The sequence below is a fragment of the Nuphar pumila genome, chromosome 5 (assembly GCF_984573655.1).
Source record: "Nuphar pumila chromosome 5, dmNupPumi1.hap1.1, whole genome shotgun sequence".
NCBI lineage: Eukaryota > Viridiplantae > Streptophyta > Magnoliopsida > Nymphaeales > Nymphaeaceae > Nuphar > Nuphar pumila.
Window position 1 is genome coordinate 107,442,289 of NC_143253.1, and position 18,837 is coordinate 107,461,125.

General features: G+C 34.2%; 1 pseudogene; it reads right to left on the minus strand.

Moving 5' to 3' along the window:
- LOC149838045 (protein HIRA-like) overlaps positions 1-18,837 on the minus strand; it is a 43,548-nt pseudogene that overhangs the window by 22,188 nt on the left and 2,523 nt on the right.

Genomic DNA, 18,837 nt, shown 5'->3' on the forward strand with positions numbered 1-18,837 from the left:
GTAAGCTGATCAAAGGGTGGAAGCTCCATGACTCTATCCTTCTTGACCCACATTAACAGTAGTACAAAATCACAACTAAAAACTTTTATATATTTATTTATTTTTCCCACTTGGCTTTAGATAACATGCTAGATAGGTGCATGTGAATGCTTGCTTTTGTGTCTCAAATTGTCTGCTTCTAAATTATAACCACAAGGACGAAGCCTCATTTTTGTAACTAGTCTGATACTTGTGTATTAGCTTCTGCCTGAATCAAGTCCTAGCCAGCTTTGTTAGGCCAATAACAAAACAGCGGTGAGTAGGCTAAGACCAGGTTGGCTTAGCCCAGATAGGCCAGGGCTGTCAACAAGTTGGGTCTGGGTCAGATCCATGTTGTCCAGTTTTGGACTCTGCTAAAATGTTGGGCCAATATGTCTGATTCCAGATTTGACGGGGTTAAGGGGTTGGGTGTAGATGCACTAGACTGGACTTGCAGTAACCAAGCGCTGCAAAAGAATTACCTTTTTCTTGAGGCTTTGTATAGGAAAACAGATATCAATCCATGTTGTATCGGGTCATGTCCAGATCTGACTTCATCTGCTTGAACTGGACCTAGGTCAGGTTTTATATGAGGTCTCATAACTAAACTTAAATCCAGATCGACGTCAAACAAGTTCAGGTTCTGTTCTCGGTATATTATTTATTGAAATTCCATTTATGGGCCAACCTTTTGCCCCTAAATCCAAACTTAGGCCTCACATTTGCAAAGTTCTTGATATGGACTCTGGTTTTCTGGAAATTTCCAAATAGAGGCCTACCGGTATTATTATATATTAAATCAGGTTAAATCTCGAGCCAAATTACAATAATACCTTTCATAATTAAACATTTAAAATATTTACCTTCTTCTTTCTTAGGTTTGAACACGAAGTTTGGATGAAAACTGGATCTCATGACATAGAGTTAAACTCGGATTTGAATTACATATCCTAATGCTGGTTCCATTAAAAAAAAAGTTGAGAATAAGCTGTTTACATGTAAAAAAGAACAAATCGATATGTATTTAACAAAGCATATTAGACTGAATTTAGACCCGAATCCACAAAACGGGTCCAAATTAGAATGAATACACAATATATATATATATATATATATAGAGAGAGAGAGAGAGAGAGAGATTTTGAAGTTGTTTTGAATGCTGCTAACGTTAACATAATTATACACACAGACATGTTTGTGGTGATACGAATTGGCTAGTGGACATGCAGCACCACCTAGGAGTGTCAACGGGTTGGATCTGGTTTGGACCCAAGTGGGACCGAACCCAGATTTGATTTGAGGTGCTGGTATCGAATCTGGCCTGAGTCCAATCGGATGCACTATAAAAGAAACCATACCTTGGTAATACAGTAAAATAATAATTTTTAGGGAAATTTTATTTAGGCTCCAACATTTTGCTCATAATTTCAAATACGAGCCATGTTTCAGAAATTCCAAATGTGGCAAAACTTTTTTCTGAAAATGAGCCTGCACTTATTGTTGTCCTTCAACTGATAAGGTTAAATCATAAGTCAAATTACAACAGTGCCCCCTTAATAATTAATGGTATGTTTGGTTCTTTTCAAAAAGTGAAAAGAAATTACATGAGAACTGGAATCTCGTGAGACTCAAAATTATATGCTTTGGAATCTATCTCATGTTGGTCTGATACGAGGAAAGAATTCTCATTTGCATAAGAAACCATTTTTCTTGTTAATTTGGTTGGTTGACATGAGATTCATTTTCTCATGCCTCAGTAGAGAAGGGGTGGAGCTTGTTGGCTGTGATTCTCGGTGAGCTTCACTTGCCTACCCTGTTGCTTACCAACAAAGGGTAGGCATTGTTGAAAAATGCTTAACTTAGTGGGTAAGGCAACTAAACTTGAACTAGGTAAGCTCGGAGGCACGCATTATACACACTATCTTTCAAGCTACAGTTGTCGTGTTTAAGATGAAGTCTTTGGTGCAATGAGTATTTGTGCAACTACGCTCTTATGATACATTTGAGCTTTTGCTTTTCATGAAGATCGCTTCATGCCCAACAATTGAGTGAGACCGAGTAACTCGACATAAACCACCTTGAATAACCTCTTGAAAAATTAAGGTTGACCTAGGTTCACCTTGGGTAGGGGGGACTAGGGTTCAACTTAGGTAAGGACCCTAGGCTCGACTTAGGCAAAGCCTTAACTAAGTCAAGGACTGAGCTAGGAACCTCAAGAGAGCAGGGAGACAAAGCTTGTGAGAGAGAGAGAAAAAGAAGGGAGCAAGCTAGCTCGTGAGAGAAAGAGAGAGGTCATGCGAGTGATGGAGAAATTAAGAGAGGGTTGGAGTTTATATAGGCCCTAACCCAACAACTACTAATAAAAGTTCATAAAAGGCATTTAAATTATCCAAATGGCCAACCGAAATGGGCTTAGGCTGACCAAGGAAGGGGTGTGGTGAAAGGATGAAAAAAGGTATAACCTTGATCCAAAATAACCCCCTTTAGGTAAAGACTGTCCAAATCAAGGTTAGGCGAGTGAGTGGTGGTGAGAATGTGAGAGGGTTGGGGTTTATATAGCCTTCAGCTCAACAACTACTGATCATGCATACATATTCACATTTTATTCTCTTTTATTTATGCATGATCCATGATAAAATCGTATTAAAAACTCATCTTTATCATTGTTTTCGAGTATTTGCTTTGAAATTTGAATTTTAAAAAAAATCACATTTTTCGATTCGGCCCTATGTTTTTCAGTATTTTTATTAGTTTTAGAATTTTATTAATTATAATTTAGTTAGATTAGGACTTACTTAATTATTTTGAATGAGTTTTAGAAAAATATCCCTTTAAAAAACATATTTCAAGAAGAGACCTTTTTGAAACTTATTGAAAATTAGCAATTTTTTTTAAATTCGGATTTTAACCTAATTAGGGATTATAAATAGGATTAAGAGGGCTGGAGAAGATGTTTTTTCCAGCAACCTCAAGCCCCCTTTGCTCCCTCCCTCTCTTCTCTTCCTCCTCCTTTTCGATCCTTGTCGATTTCTCTCCCTCTCTTCTTCTTCTTCTTCTTCTTCTTCTTTCTCTTCTTCTCTCATCCAATCCGTCGTCGGCAACCATTCTTTTCGTCGGGGAGACATGTGTTCAACTGGGATTAGCCACCTTCTTTTCTCATCCAATCTGTCAGAGGCAATCCGCAATGGTTTGCTTCTTTCTCCCCCGTTTCACCGTAGATCTAGTTTTGCATCGTATAAAGCATAGCATCACATATAATTTTATTAGATCATTGCATCATCTGCATATTGATCTAGTTTAGTTCATGTTTTGCATCTAAAAAAAATAAAAAGAAGAAAATATATTTTGTTTTGATAGTTTAGCCGTTTTCTTGATTTATGCATAGAATAATCTTGATTTAAGTAGATCGATAGTTTTAGAATAGGGTTTTCATTTCTTTATTGATTCTTGATTTTTGATTAGTTCTTGATTACTTTTAGGTTAGATTTAGTTTAGATTAGCTTGTTTCACGTTTTCCTTATATTCGATGTGTTTTAGATCAATTAAATAACATTTTTTTATGTAGCCAATATGCCTTCTTTTATCAAGTTATCAATTTTTTTTAGAATAGCTTAGATTAAAGTTAGTTTGTTTTATTTTAGCAATTAAATAGTTAGTCTTTTAATTCCAAAAAAATTCTATCTAATAGCTAGATTAGAAAACAATAGTTTAGTGTTAGATGTTTTTTCAATTAGTTAGTCAATGGTTAGCCGCATGTATTTAATTGGAAATTCAGTCTTTATTCATTGATTTTTTTTCCTTACGTTCGTTGATGTTTTCAAGTAGTTAGATCAATATTGCTTTTAGTTTAAATACATTAGGCGTGATTAGACCATTTAGTTAATTTCTAGAACAAAGTATCTAAATTATTTTTAGCCAAATTTGTCAACGGTTTTCCGTTTTCTTTAATAGAGTAGTTAAATTTCATTAGATAATGGTATTTGTTGTAGTCACTTTTTGTGTAAGTCAGTCGGTCATTGACATTAATTTAGCCTAGAGTTATTTTGTTTAATCTGTATTTGCCAGTGTTAAATAGACATAGCTTAATAAGTAGCAATAGCCGGTTTTGTTAGATCTATTCATTTAATACATTTCCGTCTAGCTAGTGAGTGTGCTATTTTTTTTTACCAGTTTTGAAAATTTGTCCAGCATGTTTCATTGTGAGTCAATTGGTTGTTAGTTAGTTTGCCCTCTTGCATTTAGTTTAGTAACTAGTTTAATTAATTCTTGTTAGTCGATTAATATAGTATTAGTTAATTATCGTGCTTTAGTTCTTGTTAATTGTTATTAACGTGTGATGTTAGATTAGAGTAATTTAATTAGTTTATCATGTTCAACTGAGTGTGTTCTTGATCTTTCTGTTTTAGTTAGTCTTTTGATTTCTTGGATTAGTTGTTATTAGTTTGTTAGCAAATTAGTTTGTGTTTTAGTAGTTAGGTTGTTTAGCTATTGCCTTCTAGTATTAGGTTGTTATAGTAGTTGATTCATAGTTAGTTCTTGTTTTTAGTTAGTTTAATTTTTGTTATTGTTGGAATTTTTTTGTCATTAGTTAGTAAATTCTTGTTTAGATCGATTCATACTTCTTTGTTTCTTGTTTTTGACTTTTGCAAGAAAGCGTTTGAACGTGCGATAAACTTTTTTTTGTACCCTTGAAGTACCTTCTGAGGTCCCCTCAAGCCCTCAAAAGTGCCCTCTGAGGGCAAAAAAAAAAACATGTATTACCTGTTCCATTGAGGGAACAAAAAGGGAACACAAAGGGGACAAGAAAACTCAAGCAATGAAGACTTCTTCCTTTATTTTTAGATTAGGGTTTATTTTATTTATTAATTGGGTTGTAATAAAATCATTTATCTATTTGTTTAAGCCCTCTGCAGGGACAATACTCTCTTGTTATTTAGTTAATTAATCATTTATTTTTCAAGGCAATAAAGCGTAGTTAGATTGTGTGTTGAATACGAAATATTTCCCATTCCCTGAGTTCAACCCGGACTCCACCACTCGTGCGAACCGATTTTTATTAATTTTGGTATCTGACTTTCACATGATTTTATTTAAAAATATTGTTTTAAAAATGGTTTTCCAAAACTCATACCAACTACCAATAAAAACCTATAAAGGGTATTTAAATTGCCCAAACGACCAGTCATAATGGGCATGGGCTGGCCAATGAAGAACACAATCAAAGGATGAAAAAAGGTATAACCTTGGTCCAAAATAACCCTCTTGAGGTCAAGACTATTCAAAATTAGGGTCAAGGTCAACAGGAAGAGGCAACTTAGGGATTGTTTGACCATTTATGGCCCCATGAAAAGATGTTGGGCAGGTTCAGTCAAGGTCCAAACGGTTCATGCATGAATTAAGACTGAGTCAAAGTTCATAAATAGGTTAATCAATGGTCAGTCTTAGGCTTGGGGATTAAAATTGTTCTAAGTGCTAAAAAGAACGGTCAAAGACCAAACCAAACTTTACTGAAATCTAAACTCAAATTGAAATCCAAGTCCAAAGTCCAATGTTCAAGATACAAGATCCAAAGTTTAAAGTTTGAAGTTCAATTGCTAACCAAAGATCCAAGCCCCTTAAGGGCCTTACCCATTAAGGCAACACCCTAATATATAAAGCCTAGTGGAGTTTTAACAACCTTCAATGTGGGATTAAACTTGTAAGAATAAATGAACTCTATTAACTTAGGTAAATGTAGGATAATGCGTAGGAAACCTAGATAGTTTTCAGCTAAAATCTCAACAATTTTGCAAGTGGATCAAAACTAAAAAATTACTCAAGAGGTTATTCGTGAAGATCTAGTGCATAAATGAAGGTATAATTTGGGTTTGAACCTTCACATTAGTCTTATTTAGTCTTAGTCAATATGTGACTCCAATAACATTAGCTTTGAATTGAGAATCCTAATTGACTTTTCAGACACCGTAATACACACATTTACTTTAGGTAGCCATAATGTATCTATCGGTATATAGAAGCCGCACATTAAGGGTCCTGTGTTGTATCCGAGTTTCATAATTGATCTAAAGACAAAGTCTAAATCCCATAGAATGTGATCATTACCTTCACACTCACATAAGTAAGTCTATAAAGGGTGTAAACCTATTTAAAATACCTCAACTATAAGGCCTATGGATATTATTAAGAGTTTAATTTGAATCCAACCTCTATATATAGGTTTTGAGCACCTGACATTAGGAATGAAAAAATATTAAGTGCTCAATCCAATCACTTAGTGACTTGTTCTTCTCATTGAACTACGAGACTTGGTTTGACCCCTATCATTTAATTGGGTTTTCATCAACAGTGATTTGTTTTTATAGACTTTAGTCCTATTGTCGTTGATGTTTTAAAGACAATTCCTCAATAAAGTTTCTTTGTCAACGGATCTGCTAAGTTTTGATAATATTTCACATATTCAATAGAAATTATCCTTGTTTAAGTAAATTGTTCACATAATTGTGTTTTAGACTAATATGTCTAGATTTTTTTACTATAAATATTATTTCTCATTTTGTATATAGTTGCTTGGCTATTACAATGTATAGCTATCATGAGTATCGACTTATCTCTTAATGATATCTTCATTAAAAGATTTTTTAGCCCTTCAGCTTTCATACTAGTTGAAGTTAATGCTATCAACTTTGCTTTCATTGGAGAATGAGTTTTATCACAATTTGTTTATTGAATCCCCAAACAGCTACTTTAGATATAAAAGTAAATATTCAATCACTTATGGAGAATGACTTGTTGGAATCAGAATTCTAGTTTACATCACTATATCCTTCAAGTACAAGTTTCTTTTTATATAATATCTCATAATTTAGAGTTTCTCTCAAGTACTTCAAGACTCGATACATGACATCCAATGCTCTTTTCTTGGATTACTAGTATATCATCTCGACTTGCTCGTAATGCTATGTTTGGTCCAGTTTCGTTCATAGCATACATAAGACTACAAATAATACTTGCATACTCTAACTGAGATATGCTTCTTTTAGTGTAAATTGATAGCTTAACATTAGAATCAAACAAAGTAGTAATAGACTTACAATAATAATGGTTATATTTTTTTTAAAAATTTCAATGTAGTGAGATTAAGTATGCAAAACCATTCTCATGTCTAATCAGCTTAATACCAACTATAATATCAACTAAGCTCATATCTTTCATGTCAAATTTAGATGAAATAAAAAATTTAATATTATTTATGCATTCTACATTATTATTCATGATTAACATATTATTCACATAAAGGCTAATAATTATAACATGACTATTCTCTACTTTACTATATATGTATTTATCAAAGTCATGCATCTTAAATCTATATGAAATGATTAATTTAATAAATTTTTTATGTCATTATTTAGGTGATTGTTTCAAACCATATAAAGACCTTAGAAGTTTACAAACTTTCTTTTCTTGACCTGGTTCAACATAGCTTTCAAGTTGTTCCATATAAATCCCTTATTCTAAGACACCATTTTAAAATATAGTTTTAACATCCATTTGGTGAATTTCAAGTTTGAAAATCGATGCTAAATCTACCATTGTTTTAAAGAATGCAATCATATTGATAAGAGTATAAGTGTCAAAATAATAAAGTCTAGGTTTCTGTTTATAAGTTTAACTTTAAATTTCTCAATAAAACCATCGATTTAAAGTTTTCTCTTGAAAAATCATTTGCATCTCAAAGGTTTAAAACATGGGGATAAATCAAACAAAATCTGAGTTATATTTTCGATGATAGAAGTGCGACACCAATAGCAACAAACAATAGTTCATGTCATTAATACAAAACAACAACAAACAACAGTTCAAGCGCCTCTTTCTTCAACAATAAACCAATCCTATCAATGTTGGGAAACAAAAGCGCAATATGGAGATAAAAGTGCCACACCAATAGTATGTAACATAAAAAACAGTGTAAGCGCAATTTGCAGTTATATTTTTGATGATAGAAGTGCCACATAGTAAGGTCAGATTTAAAGAAAAACATACAAAAGATCTCTTCAAAAGCAGGCATGGATCGGTGTAAGCAGCTACTATACTCTCTCTCTTTATATATATATATAATATTTTAAGTATAATATAAATAACATGGAATATCTTTACATCAAACAACTCATGTTCAGCTTGTCTCGTTCAGAGTCGACCTTTGGCTAAATATAAATGTGGGTCGAGTCACAACCTCAATCCACTAGTAATGATGAGCTGAGCCTGAACACGGCCTGTGGAGTTCGTTTACTAAAGTTACCCATAGGTGTATCCTCTTGCTCAAGAACAACAATTACTTTGCAAATAGTTTTCCAAATAACATATCGAGTGATTTAGCAGAAAAGTTGCATTAGCTATTTATGAAAAAACTATGTAACATTTGGATTATTAGGCCTATTTTGTGTTTAAATTCTTCTTTGAGGTGTAAAATGATGCTTTTGTTCTTTTTTATTAAACAAATCTTATGTCGTCTTGTGGTTTTTTATTGAACAAATCAACTTTTTTGCAGATCAGAGAACTATTGATTATAATAAATTGTGCCAGTGACGAAGCATTTTACTGTATGGTTATACTTGTGCGATTGCGTCAGTATAACCTTTTTACTGGCGCGAAACAATGCGCGCCCGTAATGGGTTTTGTTTTAAAAAAAATTAAAATGAGGGTTCGAAAGATGCATCCCTATTTCCCACGTCTCTCAAACCCTCTCTCTCTCTCTCTCTCTTAGCCCCTCTTTGTCGGCCCTCGCCCTTTCTCTCCCCATCTCTGCCTACGGAGAGAACGAGCTCAGATGGGGATTCATCTGCAAGGTCTACGACATCCTCACCACCCAGATCATCCTCACCACGCTGGTCTCCACCCTGGTTGTCCTCTACACCCCCATCAACAAGGCGCTTGAGGATAGCCTGTTAGAAAAGTTTTAAAATTGGTGATTTTGTTCCTACCAAAAGTGCTTTAATAAGTTTAGTCCCATATCTAAGAGAAATAAGTTTTTTGAGTGGTTTAAATAGAGGGTTTGTTCTTTATTCTTTACTTTGGTAATTCATGTGTCTTGGGGTGGCTTGCGGACGTTGCTGCACATCGTGCATAAACTGACACCCCGTTAGCGCACATGCGCGTGTGTGTGCAAGGGTGCTTGAGGCGCAATGTGGTGTTTTGATGGCGCACTTCGCATGCTCGCAGCGGTGTGAGGTGCGTATGAGGTGCAAAGGCCCGTTTTGACTTTTCAGTTTTCGGATTGTTTGGCCTTTTAAAAGGTTTTAATATGCTTTTATGGTGCAGTGTGACTGTTAGACGGTTTTGAAGGCCTTTGAGCACAGTCAAAGGTGGGTGACCGTTTAGGACCTTTTTCGTCCTTATTTCAAACCGTCAAATTTATGACCATTAATCTCATTTATCGTAAAACGTTTTGATCTTTCTAAAAAATCTATAAATCTCTTTCTTCTTTCATCTTTTGAAGAGACGTATTTCTGACTCGCCAGTTTTCTCTTTTATCTCTTCCCGATTTTGGCTTGCAAAGTTCTGGTGTGGGAGAGGTCATTTGTTCTTGCGAAGTAGTGACTATCTTGAGGTTCAAGCCTAGTTGTATCCTGCGAACTCAGTCAAAACCAAACCCTTTTTCGCATCTTCGAAATTCCCAGAGTGGGGCGATTGAAGTTCTAAAGATAGCAGTCTTAAGAATGTGCCTCTAGGCTTGAGATCTCTTTTCTTAAATCCATTTTATCACAAGGTTGAAATAACAATTTTAGAACTTCAACTATGGCCTCTGGTTCAACATCTAACTCCATCAATCTGCTTAGCCGTGACCTTGAAAAACTAGATCGATTTGAGGGGTCAAACTTCAAGCGGTGACAATCAAAGGTCTCTTTCTTGTTGTCTGAGTTGCATATCGACTATGTCCTCAAAAAGGCCTGTCCCACTGTCATTGCTGGAGAAGTTGAGACAGAAGAACAAAAGAAAGAGCGAGAGAAGTGACATACTGACAACTACCGATGCAAATGGCATATTCTGAACACTTTAGCCGATTCTCTCTTTGAGTTATATTCTCCATTGGAGTCGGCTAGAGAGTTGTGGAATGCTCTCGAGATCAAGTACAATGCAGAAGATGCTGGTAACAAAAGGTTTATCATAGATCAGTATGTTAATTTTCTAGTATTGATGATAAGCCTATACTTTCTCAAATTCATGAGATGCAAATTTTGGCCTATAAGATCAAAGGAGAAGGTATGTATCTTGATGATGACTTCCAAGTTGCTGTCATCATTGGGAAACTACCGGATTCCTGGAAAGAATATAGGAATCACCTAAAACATAAAAATGAGAAAATCACTTTAGATGATCTTCTTAAGGACATTCAAATTGAGGAGGAGACACGTATTCCTGACAAAAATAATTTCAGTCCTAAAGAGGGTTATCCTAAAGTGAATTTTGTTAGTAACAAGGGTGGCAAAATCATGAAAACCCAGAAAATCAAAAAGAATTTCGTGAAAGGGAAAAAGCCAACTGATAAAAAGAAAATTAGTTGCTATGTTTATGGCAAGTTTGGTCATTTTGCTAGAGAATGCAAAGAAAGGAAGATGACTGGTCCTAAGCCAAATGAGACAGATGAGAGGCTTGTTGCTGTAATCTCTGAAACCTTCATGGTGGCTGCTAATAAGGACTGGTACCTGGATACTGGAAGCACTGTTCATATGACTAACGACAGGAACTTGTTCAAGTCATATGAAGTAGTGGGGGAGGGATGCAATCTCTTTATGAGAAACTCTTTCTCAACTAAAGTGCTAAAAAAAGGGAGTGTAGAAATTAAGTTCACCTCCGGAAAAGTCCTAACACTTGAGAATGTCCACTATGCTCCAGAAGTTTGAAAAAATTTAATCTCTGCAGATCTACTGTCACGAAATGGTTTTAGGATTGTTATTGAATCTGGGATTGTAACTGTAACCAAAAGAAAAATCTTTGTAGGAAAAGGGTTTGCCACTGGTGGTATGTTCAAGATGAGCATAAATGAAGCTACTACTTCTGTTTATATGGTTGACTCCTATTTTCTTTGGCATTCACGATTATGACATATAAATTCTCGTTGCATTCATAATATAAATAACTTTGGTCTTCTTTCTTGTCATGTTAGAATAAAACATAATCATAAGTGTGAGACATGCATTTAAACAAAGCTAACTAGACTCATGTTTCCTAGTGTAGAAAAGAATTATAAATTGCTTGAATTAGTGCATTCTGACATGTGTACGATGAATAATGTTTTGAGTCATGGCGGTAATAGGTACTTTATTACTTTTATAGATGATTACTTGAAATTCTGTTATGTTTATTTGATGAAACATAAATCTGAAGCATTTTTCAAATATCTTCTTTATCTAGCTGAAGTACAAAATAGGTTTAAAACAAAGATTGTACATTTAAGAACAGATAGAGGATGTGAATACTTAGGTGGAGAATTTGATAAATTCTATGGAGATAATGGTATTATCCATCAAACTTCAATGCCTAGAATTGCTGAACAAAATGGAGTAACAGAAAGGAAAAACAGAACACTTGTAGAAATGATGAATGCTATGCTTCTTAATACGGGTTTGCATTCCAACTTGTGGGGTAAGGCTGTACTTATTGCTTGCTATATTCTTAACCAAGTTCCTTATTCCAAATCTGAAAAATCACCTTATGAATTGTGCTTTGGTAAGAAACCTAATCTTAGTTATTTTTGTGTTTGGGGTTGTTTAACATATGTTAAAATTCCAGAAAATAAAAGAAAGAAGGTTGGACCTAAAGCATTTAAATGTGCATTTGTTGGATATGTTGAGCACAGTAAAGCATATAGATTTCTAGACATTGTTAATGATGTTATTGTTGAATCTAGAGATGCATCTTTCATAGAACATAAAAATGCATTTGATTCTCTTCTTAATGACAGTCGTATTATAGTAGATGAACATCCTGTTAATGACATGATTGAATATTCTAATGATTGTGCTGCTGAACCAGAAACTGAAGTTAGTCACAATAAACGCATTAGAAAACCAACCAATTTTGGTTATGACTTTTATACATTTCTATATGAGAATGATCTTGTGTCTTTTCAAGAGGCAATGTCTTCTCAAGATGCTGCCTTTTAGAGAGAAGCTATTAATGATGAAATAGAATCAATTATGTCTAATAATGTTTGAAAATAAGTGAATTTACCTATTGGTTGCAAAACTATTGGCTGCAAATGGATTTTCAAAAAGAAATTAAAAACTGATGGTACAATCGATAAATTTAAAGCTCGTTTGGTTGCAAAGGGTTTTAAACAAAAAAAAGATATTGATTATTTTGATACTTTTGCTCCTGTAACCAGAATATCTACTATTAGAATTTTGATTGCCATGACTGCCATATATAAGCTTCAAATCCATCAAATAGACGTGAAAATGACCTTTTTAAATGAAAAATTAGATGAAAAGATATATATGGAGCAACCTGAAGGTTTTGTAGTGCTAGGGTAAGAGCGCAACGTTTGCAAACTTGAGAAATCCTTATAAGGATTAAAGCAAACCCCTACGCAATGACATGAAAATTTTGATAGTTCTCTGCTACATAATGGTTTTAAAATTCATGATGCTGACAAATGTGTCTACAGTAAAGTAGATAGTAGCTCAATTATTATTATATGTTTATATGTTGATGATATGCTTATTTTGGGTAACAATAGTGAATGCATAAATCAAACAAAAAGATTTTTATCTTCCTTGTTTTGTATGAAAAACTTGGGTATTGCAGATGTTATTTTAGGAATCAAATTTGTAAGAAATAATAATGGCATTGTATTATGTCAATCACATTATATTGAGAAAATTCTTATAAAGTACGGATATCTTAATAGTTCACCAGCATGCACCCCATATGATCCAAATATGAAATTGACTCTTAATGTTGGTACAAGTGTTCAACAATTAAAATATGCCAGTGTTGTAGGTAGCCTTATGTATGCAATAAACTGCACAAGACCTGATATTGCCTATGTAATGAGTAAAGTGTGTAGATACACTAATAATTCTGGTCATCAACACTGGAATGCAGTGACCATGATTCTTAGATATATTAAGCATACTTTAGACTATGGAATTCACTATACCGAGTTTCCTGTTATTATTAAAGGGTATAGTGATGCAGGTTGGAATACCAACATTGAAGATTCCAAGTCTACGAGTGGTTGAGTTTTTACCCTTGGTGGAGGAGCAGTTGCATGGGTGTCTAAGAAACAAACATGTATAACTCATTGTATAATGGAATCTGAGTTTATTGCTTTGACTTTTGCCTGTAGAGAAGCTGAATGACTTAAGAATATGCTAGTGGATATTCCACTAGGTGAGAAGCCTATACCTGCTATTTCAATGTTTTGTGATAGCCAATCAGCTATATGTAAAGCAGGTAATATGAAATACAATGGAAAGTCTAGACATATTAGTCTAAGACACAATTTTATAAGACAAATGATTGATGACAATATTATATCATTGAAATATGTGAAGTCATATCAAAATTTGGCAGACCCATTTACGAAAGGCCTTTCGAGAGATGTCATCAATAAAACATCGAGGGGAATGGGAATTAAGCCAATTAAGTCATCACCTAAGGATACCCAACCTAGAGCGCTGGAGATCCCACATGCCTAGGTTTAATGGGAAACGAATTGGTGAATGACAGATATTGAGCATATTTATGTAAGCCCATTACTGATGTGTGCTCATGAGTTGTAACCATGTGAGGGTTGAGCTAATAGCTCTTAATGAGTTTGTAGGCCTTGAGGCTAGTGTGTGTGTTACAATACACCTAGACAAAACTCACCTATGTGAGTGTAGAAGTGTGAGCCGCTTCTTATAAGAATTGGCAATTCTCTAGAGCACTCATGAATCCAAGAAAGCACAAGGCTCTAAATGTGCCAACATGAAATCCACACAATTAAACTTTTGGAGACCTATGTATGATTAAAAACTCCGTTAACAATATAAGGACTAAGTTCAAGGTAAGTCCACTTAGCACCTTGGTTAATTTAGGTTTTCTTTCAATAAGTGAGGGTTCAAGTCTTACAGACACTCTCACTGATGCATAAGTTTCTATGCAAGCCAAATATATTTTAAAACTAGTGGGGAATTGTTAGAAAAGTTTTAAAATTGGTGATTTTGTTCCTACCAAAAGTGCTTTAATAAGTTTAGTCTCATATCTAAGAGAAATAAGTTTTTCGAGTGGTTTAAATAGAGGGTTTGCTCTTTATTCTTTACTTTGGTAATCCATGTGTCTTAGGGTGGCTTGCGAATGTTGCAGTGCATCGTGCAGAAACGGACACGCCGTTAGCACACACGCGCATGCGCGCGTGTGCACAAGAGCGCTTGAGGCGCAATATGGTGTTTTGATGGCGCACTTTGCACTTCGCACGCTCGCAGCGATGCGAGGTGCGTATGAGGTGCAAAGACCCATTTTGACCTTTCGGTTTTCAGATTGTCTGGCCTTTTGAAAGGTTTTAATATGCTTTTATGGTACATTGTGACTGTTGGACGATTTTGAAGGCCTTTGAGCACAGTCAAAGGTGGGTGACCGTTTAGGACCTTTTTCGTTCTTATTTCAAACCATCAGATTTATGGCCATTAATCTCATTTATCGTAAAATGTTTTGATCTTTCTAAGAAATCTATAAATCTCTTCATTCTTTCGTCTTTTGGAGAGACGTATTTCTGACTCTCCAGTTTTCTCCTTTATCTCTTCCTGATTTTGGCTTGCAGAGTTCTGGTGTGGGAGAGGTCATCTGTTCTTACGAAGCAGTGACTATTTTGAGGTTCAAGCCTAGTTGTATTTTGGGAACTTAGTCGAAACCAACCCCTTTTTTGCATCTTCGGAATTCCCGGAGTGGGGCGATTGAAGTTCTAAAGATAGCGATCTTAAGAACGTGCCTCTAGGCTTGAGATCTCTTTTCTTAAATCCATTTTATCACAAGGTTGGAATAACATAGCCCCGGTATCACGCTGAGGCTGTCGATTGTACCATTGATCTGTGAGTTTTTCTTTCTTTTTTCGAGTTTTGACGCGCACCCATGGTTGTTTTTTGTTCGTATGATACCATCCGGGGATTTTCTCTTTCGGGGATGAAGCGTGTTCTTTGTGTGGTGTTTGATTGTTTGGGGATTTGTATTGATTTGGCCTTGATTTGTGAGTTTTTTTTTATTGTTTATTGATTGGTATGCTTGTTTTTATCGTGGGTTATGGGTTTTGATTTTGTTTGCATTAGTTGTGTTTTAGTTTTTTTTCTTTTGAGAGGGAAAGGCTCATCTCTTCTTTATTGGTCTCGCAGTCAAAAGGCTTATGAAGCAGGCCTGCATCAACAATCTTTTGAAGAAAAAAAGATTGAGCTTTCACAGTTTGAAGGTATACATCGACTACGCATATATGCAACTGAAGGTCCTTTAATTGCTTTAACTTGTTTGTTGCTGAATCACATTTTACCACTTTTAGATTTTCTTTATCATGCGTTTTTTATGTTACAAATTGTTGGTGTGGCACTTTTATCTCCATATTGCGCTTTTGTTTCCCAACATTGATAGGATTGATTTATTGTTGAAGAAAGAAGCGCTTGAACTGTTGTTTGTTGCTGTTTTGCATTAATGACATGGACTTTGTAGAAACAGAGAGATCCAAAAAACTAAAACTGTGATACGTTTGTGTGCTTGATGCTATGATAACAGTCAATCAATTTAAAGTTAGATTCATCAACTTTGACAATGGTTAAATGAGCAGGGATGTCATAAGGTTAAGGTCTTCATTATCTTATGAAGGTTGTAGCTAAGATAGCCTTGTTCATAGCTGAATCTTGATAATAATTGTAATGATCGGACTCTAATAGTAGGAAGCATGAAAGTCTCTGATGATGACTTTGTAAACACTGAAACCCATACTTGTTCGTTATGTCCTTGACACTGAAGCCATACCTGTTCATTACTTCATTGACACTGAAACCCATATGTGTTCGTTACTTCATTAATAAAACAAGAAGTGTACTACATGGAATTCAGCCCTACAATTTTTTTTAATGAGGGTGATAGCTGTTGTCTGCTTTATTCTCTTAGTAGTATTGTAACATGAAATAATGTCAGTTAAATATTGGTGACTTTCATGATGAACGACTTTGCTTGTTGATAGCTCCCAGATTTGGATTTTCTCCTCTGACTTGTGATCCTTTTTAGTTATTCCATTTATTTTGTGACTTGAAATCATTGGTCTTTTTCATGAATGTGCTAAATATGAAGCTTCTGTCTCAAATGACCAAGTGGTCTTGCTTGCTCTTCACTAGTCGGACTTGGTCTCATTGAGATAAATATTCTTGATTCAAATATTTTTGGTCCCTTCTTGTGCTTTGATAATGACGGTGGGCTTAATTAAGCAGGCCAGAAGCATTTGCTGACCTTCAACTGCTATAGAAGATAGGGAGGACAACCTAGCAATGTGTTGGAGATCAAATACATGGTACCAGGAAAGAGCTTAAAGGAGATCAATCCATATAAAATCAAGTCAGTGTCACCAAGTACAAGTTCAAGCACATAGGATCCGTAAAAGATTGATATCTCTGGCTTTTTGCCTGCAAAGTCCCTTTCTGAATTCTGGTAGTTTACGCTCTAAATGTAATACTTGGAAATTTTATTGTTTAATAAATTCTAAAAAAAGTCTTGTTTCTGAATTAGCCTGGATATAAATTAAAGCCCAAAAACCCTGATTTTAACTAGTTAGTAGACCCAAACAATTATCTGAATTCATATATGAACTCTAGATGGATCAAAACAAAGAATTGTTCAGAATTTTGAATTTAGGAACATTTAGTAATTAATTAAATTGTCAAAGGCAAAATAATAATTTGTTAATTCAGTGGCATTTTCTGATAAATTTCTCAACTATGTATGGCTAAAAAGGTAATATTTTTATTAGAGACATTTTCAAGAAATTAATAAATTTGTTAGGAGTAAAACGATAATTTACCACCCTTAATGACAGGTCCAGTATTCTGAACTACCAAAGGGTAAAAGGCTAACTTCTTATTTTTATAATGACATCTATGAAATGTGGGACCTGATCAGGAGCAATTTGGATACAAAAACTAGGTATTAAAATATGATATAATATAATATTTTAATAGTCCACTCATGGTTTTGAAAAAAACCACCTACCCAAAATCATAGGCATGAGGTGTCATCTCCATAGAGGAGAGGTGACACCCATTCTCTCTCTCTTGCCAACACTTAGTCGACAGAGGAGTGAGTCATCACCTCTTACTCTGAGAGAGTGGCACCCAGCCTAAAGTGGGGCCCACAGGGGCGACACCTCCTCTCGCCCCTATAAATATCCCCTCTCCCCTCTCTCTCTCTAACATGAATTCCCCTCTTACTTTCTCTCTCTAACTCTCATAAAATTTCCCTTTTTCTCTCTCTAAACCTAAGTCCTCTTTAAAATTTCAATCCGAACCTTCATCAAAACCTAAATTTTTTCTGACAAACCCCTTTTAGCCTCTTCCCTCTTTTATAAGCGGTCTCCATTCTTTCAAAGGAGTTTTGACGGGCCAAAATCGGCCTCTGAAGTGCTGTCATCAGAAGTTCTGCTTTAATTAGCAGAAATTCTAAAGTAGGATTGTTGAAGCACTGCTCAAATCTTCTTAAACCAGGTTAGTACTTATATTCTTTCTCTAGAGCTTAATTCATGTTGGTAGGACCTTTTATTCTTTCCCTAAACCCCTAGAACTCTTTCTCTGGACTTTAAATTGTGGCAATTTTGCCAAAATTTAATCCAGTCCCTGTCCCGCCTCTACGCAGGGGAGATTCTATTAAAATTTTTGTAAGTATTTTTAAAAATTCAGAACTACTATAGCAATAGTTTTGACAAAATTTTTATAAAGACTTTTGAAAAATAGAGCTATTTTAGCAATAGTTCTGCCAAATTTTTTTAAAGATTTCTAAAAAATAGAATTAGTATAACAGTAGTTCTGGTAATTTTTTTCTATTTTTTTGAATTATTATAATTAGAATTTCAAAAAAGTTTTTTTAACCATTTTATAATTTTGAATTATTTTAGTAGGAATTATGTCAAAATTTTTATAAGTATTTTAGAAAAAATTGAATTTATAAAGGGGATTCTGTCAAAAAATTTTAAAATATTTTTTAGATATTCAAATCATATTTTTTAAAAAACCTCTATAAAAATATTTGTGATGCAAAGTTATGTAAAAATTTTTACAAATCGAATTCAAGTTCGAACCTTTTTTCGAATATTTGAGATATTATAGAGGAAACTCTGTAAAAATTTATAAATCATTCCAAAATAGTTTTTATATTTTTAGAGATTTCTTTAAAAGAATTTTATTTAGTTTTATATGGAAAATACTGCTAAAAAATTTATTAGAATGATATAATCTAATAAAATTTTTACCAGAATAAATCAAAGCACTAGTGATCTATTCTGCTCTACCTCAAAACATCAGAAATAAAAGTAAGTTTTTCTATCAAAATCTTATAATTTTTATATTAGACATGTTTCTAATGCATGCATGATTATTTAAAATTTTATTAATGATCATAGGCATATTTTAGCATCTGCATGAATAAGTGCTTGTTTACAATAACAAGATTTTGAATTAAAATTGTTCAAATTTTTTATAAAGTGTTATAGCCAAGTAGTAGCAAAAGTTAGGCGATTTTCAAATTTTGTTAAAAAGAACATTTGCTGTGTAGCATGTTATTTCTTGAAAAATTTTGTTATAC